The sequence below is a fragment of the Arachis stenosperma genome, chromosome 3 (assembly GCF_014773155.1).
Source record: "Arachis stenosperma cultivar V10309 chromosome 3, arast.V10309.gnm1.PFL2, whole genome shotgun sequence".
NCBI classification, from domain to species: Eukaryota; Viridiplantae; Streptophyta; class Magnoliopsida; order Fabales; family Fabaceae; genus Arachis; species Arachis stenosperma.
The window spans coordinates 11,041,890-11,048,413 of record NC_080379.1 but is presented as its reverse complement, the minus strand read 5'-3'; the positions used below and the strand labels follow the sequence as shown (position 1 = coordinate 11,048,413).

At 37.6% G+C, this 6,524-nt stretch overlaps 1 long non-coding RNA gene across 3 annotated transcripts; it reads right to left on the bottom strand.

Moving 5' to 3' along the window:
• Window positions 1-791: 791 nt before the first annotated feature.
• LOC130968737 (uncharacterized) lies at window positions 792-6,015 on the bottom strand. Of its 3 annotated transcripts, none has more exons than XR_009081733.1 (4): window positions 5,267-6,015; window positions 5,083-5,193; window positions 4,859-4,972; window positions 792-2,436 (listed from the first exon to the last, which is right to left on the bottom strand). It is a non-coding gene; the product is annotated as an uncharacterized LOC130968737 (long non-coding RNA). The 3 variants fall into 3 exon arrangements; XR_009081732.1 differs by having other exon boundaries at window positions 792-2,362; XR_009081731.1 differs by having other exon boundaries at window positions 792-4,972.
• Between the last annotated feature and the right edge of the window lie 509 nt (window positions 6,016-6,524).

Sequence of the window (6,524 nt, the reverse complement as noted above, 5' to 3'; positions counted from 1 at the left end):
CAAAAGCAATAACGTGGCTTTGCTGTAATACAATTTTTATGTTGAAACAGATCATGCAGAATTTTAAAAACAAGGTGCACACAAGTTTGGCTAAAGGCTAAAATATCTCCTCAAATATTTTAGAAAGATAATTAGGTGCACAACTTAACCAAAGGCAATCATAAAACTCGGAAGAGAAATCAAATGCTTGTTCAAAAATTTCCAGAGTCCATACTCCAACAAACGTGTATAACATTCATAGCAAGGACGAAAGAGAAAATTAAACTCTTTTTAGAAAAGAATTTCCAAGATAAAATTTGCTTACAATTTGGTAAAGGCAATAAGCGGTGCGTTACAAATGGATAGGTTTCCATTAAACAACGAAGCCATTCGAAACTTCATTTAAAATAGCGCATGCCAAATTTAAATCAACTTTGTCAAAATCGAACAATGGTTTCAATCTCAATCAAGCAATAGAAAATAAATTCCATTTAGAACTTCTTCAAAGAGAATTCAAAACTTCTTTAAAAGTTCAAAACAAGAATCCAAAGTGTTCTTGAAATCACCATCTTCGAAGGATATTCAAGGAGATTAGAATGTACTTAAAAGGAGTTAAGTCATACAAGGAAGGATCTTAAGTCAAAGTAGTTCAAACAAGATCCACTAGGCATGAGACATCAAACAAGCTTTCAATTGATTCAAAAGAATACAAAGTCATAGGAAAAGACAACCCAATCATTAGTAATTTCTCAAGGATAAATCTTTGACTAAAAAAAAAACTCTTGTAAAGACAACGAGAGGATAAACGATGCACTATTTTGAAACGAATCAAACTAACTCACATAAGAATGAGATTCACAAGATTGGAAAAACCAAGATCAATGGTAACGTTCACAAGATGTAAAAGATTAGTTAAAAACAAAGTCAAGTATGACATTCATAGAGATGGAAGATTTAATAGAGAATTTAGTCCGTTCATAGGAAGAAAGCTATGAGTCCAACACTTTCAAAAGAGCAACAATGGCACAAACCATATAGCATGCTAAATCAAACTCAATTCAAAATAAGTTAAGTAAAGCTTATCAACCGAAACTCAACCGGGATAAAAGTGAAAAAGCTTTCCTTTCCAAAATTTTGAAAAATATCCAAATACATAATCAAATGAAGATGTGCATTGAAACTATAGTAAAATTGCTAGAAAGTCAAATTGTAATTTAAGGTAAATGCAGTTCCATAAACCAGTAAAAATACAGTCGAGGTATAAAAGATAGATAGTTGCTAAGCGGTATGAGAAATCTTCAAAATTTCATGTATAGATAAGTATATATCTATTAAATAGCAATTTTCATAAAATCTCAAAATTGGCTGTGCTCACTGTCAAATAAGAGAAAAACTGAATCAACAATTTCTCTAATAATGGACTCAAAATCCCGGAGTTAAAATGCACAGCGCATTAGGACAAGTTCAAAGCTATATCAAAAAATACATGAATCAAGAAGAACTCAAATAGAGGAAGATAGATGCAACAAGGATTTTAAATAAGCATATGCACTTAAGATCAACAAGAATGCATATGAATAGAGAAACAGAGTGGAAACATCAAATTACTTTTCAAGAGGAGTAGCAACAAGAACTTCAAGTTAGGATATGAAAGAACAGGTCGACTCGAACAAAATCCAAGATACACAACTGAATAGCCTCGAGAAATAGTTTCTAACGTTCCCAAAACCCGCAATTCGCTTTACTCAACTCGTATATCATCTATGATAACCCATTAGTGCTTTCATATACAAAATTCACTAGTATTAAGCCGGCCAAACTTAATACCAAGAATTATGCAATGCAAGACTAACAGCGTTAATCAATAGATCATCATGGGCATAAGGCTCTAATTCCCGTCATTCGACAAGACCTAATACATGACAAACGTTCAGGGTATGCAACTGAAACATAATTGGTCCATTCCTCAGGCTCTACAGGAAGGACCGCTCTGATACCATAATGTAACACCCTAACTACCAAAGCTCACGCTTTCGGCTGCGCAACTCTGATAGCTCGGACATTACGACGACACTTATACTATTTAATACTAAATATGAGCATGTTTAAAACTTTAAACCGCAATACTGCTCCAAAATTTACTTTCGTTCGATAACGTACATCCATAGATACCATACAACTTACAAAAGCTCATCAAGAGTACATCCATATATATATACATACATAAATATAAATAATACTACAAACATTACCCAATACAATTCCTATCCCTCTTACAGAATATATCAAGGTAAAGGCGAGGGTACAAAAATAATAATCTAAAGCAATACAGAGCATCTCAACAACAATTAAATAAACTCTTCATGACTTCTGCGCCCATATCCTGAATGGGGAAAAATATAGGGGGTGAGAACATCATCCTCGAAAGGGTTCTCAGTAGATGGTTTTTGGGAATTACTGTAATAGGATACATGAAGATAAACCATACCAGTGATTAATAACCGTCTTATGCCTCTTTTCAAAAACAACAGTTTACAATAAAAGAGAAATCTGAAATCTTTTCTAAAAGAGAAACTGTTCAATTCTCAAAAACTCAAAAGCCTTTCAAAAAGGTGTAACCATGCTGAACCAAATTAGCATTTCATACTTTATTCCAAACCAGAAACACAAAACCGAAATCAACCATCGGTTCATCCCATTCCAACCACGGCCCTAGGCCCAAACAATCCAACCATCAACCAATCACCACAATCCAACAGAGTCCCAGATGCAAACACAGATAGGAAGTTCAATCACAAACAAACAGTTACAGCAAGTAGAACAATTAGCAGTTAATCACAAAGGCAAATCACGTACAATATGCACACCCAAACAATGTCACATAGATGCATATGATGCATGCCTATCCTAGTGGCTGATGATATCATCTGTCGGTTACCAAGCCAACCCGACGTGTCCGGTAGCTAACCCGGACACAGTCTCTCTGTTGCGCATTATTATCATTAGAGGGTATCTGCGCCCTGTCGCCATTAGAGGGTATCTACACCCTGTTGCCATTAGAGGGTATCTGCGCCCTGTCGCCATTAGAGGGTATCGGTGCCCTGTCACCCTTACAACCAGAGAGAAAACACAAGCATACTCGCATACAACATTCATCTCAGCCATCCGGCTTAAATTCACAATTCATTCAATTGCGTACATGCATTTGTACTCAACCATGGATCACCATCCATCTCAGCCATCCGGCTCACAGTTCAATCCAGAACCAGTCAATTTATCAATAAATACAGCCATTCGGTTTAAATTCATAATTCATAATCAGCCATACGGCCCATAACTCATTCGGCAATCAGCCATAAATCAACATCATACACAGCCATTCCACCATTTAACATCATCAAATTCATAAAACCGGCATTTAAGCCATAACTTACTTTTCTCAAGACATTTCACTTTGAAATCAAATTTAAACTCTTTTCAGCCTTGGCTTTAAAGATCTCATTTCTCAAATCATCTCAGGCTCATAAGCCAAATTTACTCAAAGTAAGTTCTCTTTTTAAAACAAAGCCACCCTCGGCATTCTCTTTCCAAAACTCCCAAAACCATGGCAAGTTAAGGATTTATTTCAAAGTATTCAAAATCACCCATCCAACAATGGGATTTTATAAGAAAAGTTTTCCCGACAGAGTTCCAAGTCTTTAGGGGAGAATAACATAACTCATTCCGCCAAAATCATTTAAAATCATTAAAACCTTGGCTTTCCGATTTGAGTGATAAAATAGGATCTATGCCAAACTGAGTCACGTAATCATTCACTTCTTTCAAAGCCGTTTCCTTTACTTAGGCAAAACCAACTTCAACCCCCTTGATAAATTCTAGAACGTTTCAACTGTTCAAAATTGTTTTAGTCTTGCAAGATTTAAAAATTCAAAGAGTACTTAAAACATTTCTCAAAACATTTCAAAATGAAACTTGTCAATAGGCATTCAGGTTCTTTCAAAGTCATTGAAACTTCTTTAATTGAAACCCCCAAGTCAAATTTAAAGGCATAAATCCTTTTCACATTCAAACAGCTTTAAAACACAAGTTTCATCTAATTAACCTTCTCCTGAAAGAGGTACAAGGCCTTCCTTAAGAAGCAAGACTAAATCACAATTTCCTCTTTACTAACTCATTTCGAAAGCATGAATCATCCTTTTCTTGATAATTCAAATAAAATAGTAAAAAGTCTTTAATTCATCATTTTCCAGACAACATTTCAATAAGAACTCGGATTTTATAGAAATTTCGACAGCACCTCCCCTAAAACTTGGACTTTTGTCACCCGGTTCGGGTCCCAACTAAACCGTTCCTCATTCCTTTTCAACAACACAAAACCAGAAATCAATTCAAAGCATGCTAAATCCAACAATCGCCTCAGTGGCGTATCTCAAGGATACTATTTCAAAATTAACTCAATATCAATCGATTTAACTCATTTCCAAGGCTTTAAAGAAACGGCTCAATAACAAATCATTTGTCCAAAACCGAATCAATTAAAGTAAACCAGGCTAAATCCAAAAGTGCATCGACTTTTCAAATCATCAAAACAATTAACTCAAATCAAATCAATCCTCAGCGGATTAAACTCAGATTTCAAATCTTTAAAGAATCAACTTCAAAACATTACATTTCACAAAGCCGCACAACAATTCAGCCAAACCAACATCCATAATCATTCGAGTCAATCAAGTAATACATAAGGCAGATACAATCACCAAATACACAATATCTCACATCAGTATCCATATGTAATAATTCCAATACACAATATCTCACATCAGTATCCATATGTAATAATTCCAATACATAAAACATAGTTTTTGGAAAGCGCCCCTACCTCAAAACGCAATTCCATAACCCAAATGACTCATCAAGTCCTTTCCGCCTCAAATCGAACTGACGGCAACCAAAACCTCAGCTCCAAGCCACTTTCGCAACAGTCTCAACAACTCTAATCGCAACATACAACAACCGAACTCAATCTTATAGCAATTAACACCACAAACCTCAGTGTGAGATAACAGAATAATAACGAAAAAGCTTTCAAATCAAAACGCTTACCGAACCGAAGAAGGAGCGGCTGAACCGAAACAGCGGTGGTCTCCAAACCGGTTCGGCGGCAACGCGGCAGCCACCTCAAGCGACAGCGACGATAATTTCAGATCGCGCCAACTGAAACCAACACGCAGTGACTACGATATTCTCGGAACTCAAAAAGGACAGAAACCTCAAATAAAATCCTTACCGGCAAACTTTTCCGGCGACGGCAGCAGGGTCTCGAGTGGCAGAAGCTGAGTCCGGAACTCCGGCGGTGCTTCCAGAAGTCACAGAACCTCTCCCGGCGGCCAGAATCACGGAGATGCAGTTCCCTTTTTCGGCAGCAACACCTGCGGCGGCCTGAATCCCTTTGCCGGCGACGGTTTGGGCTTACCATCATCAGCAACAGCGAGCTCAGATGGTGACAGCGGCGTGAGGCGGCGGCGTCTTCTCCCCACCCGCGGCAACCCTGGATGGCGACGCACAGAACTCCTCCAGCGACAACGAGGGTGGAGCTTCTCCTCAGCCCGTGGCTCGCAGCTCACATTTCCCTTCTCAACGGCGTTCTTCCGCGCCGACAAAGGCAGCTTCTATGGCAATGGCAAGGAAGCTCCCGACGGTAACAGGCGGCGTCAGACCCCAACGCTAGTGGCGGCACGGCGGGAACCCTCCTCGCGAGGCCCTTCCCATCAGTCTCTTCCCCTCCAATTGCAGCTCTGTTCTCGATCTCTCTTCCCTCGGTGTGCAGCGGCGACGGCACTGCGTGGAGCACAACGGCCCAGCGCGACGGCGGTGGTGAAGTCCGACACGCCGGTGCGATTCTCCTCCCTCGGCCAACCGTGCTTTGTGGGTGTGTGTGTGATGCGTTTCTCAAAGAAGAGTGTGGGTGTGAGTGTTCAGCATAAAGACTGCGCAGCAAGGACAGTAAAGAAGGGGGTTTGAGGTTGCGCAGCATGAAGGGGGAATGGGGAAAGGGTATGCCAAAATTAGGGTAAGGGGCATTATAGTAATTTCACTTAAAAATATGAATAATATAGTAATTAGAAATAAATTTTAATCCAATAACGTATAAAATACTATTCGTTCATCAACTTTACAATTATTTTCAATAAAATGTCCAAATCAAATAATAAGAAATAATATACTTAATTTTTTCATTTTCCAAAATAGCAGTATTAATATTTAAAATATTACTTATCTAATCTAAATCATATAAAATCCTTATTATTTTATAATTGGCAACTTTATAATTTAAATATAGAAAATAATCCAATAATTATAAAATTGGATAATAATCATAGCTCGTCTCAAATCCAATAAATCAAAACTTGCCTTAGTTATCTTTAATAAAATAATTTCTGAAATTAAGACTATAAATAACTATATGATTTGAGACTTGTTCACAAAAAGACTTTTCAAAAGTTCTAGGTCTTACAATAGTATCCGAAACTCTATTTGAAAAACTA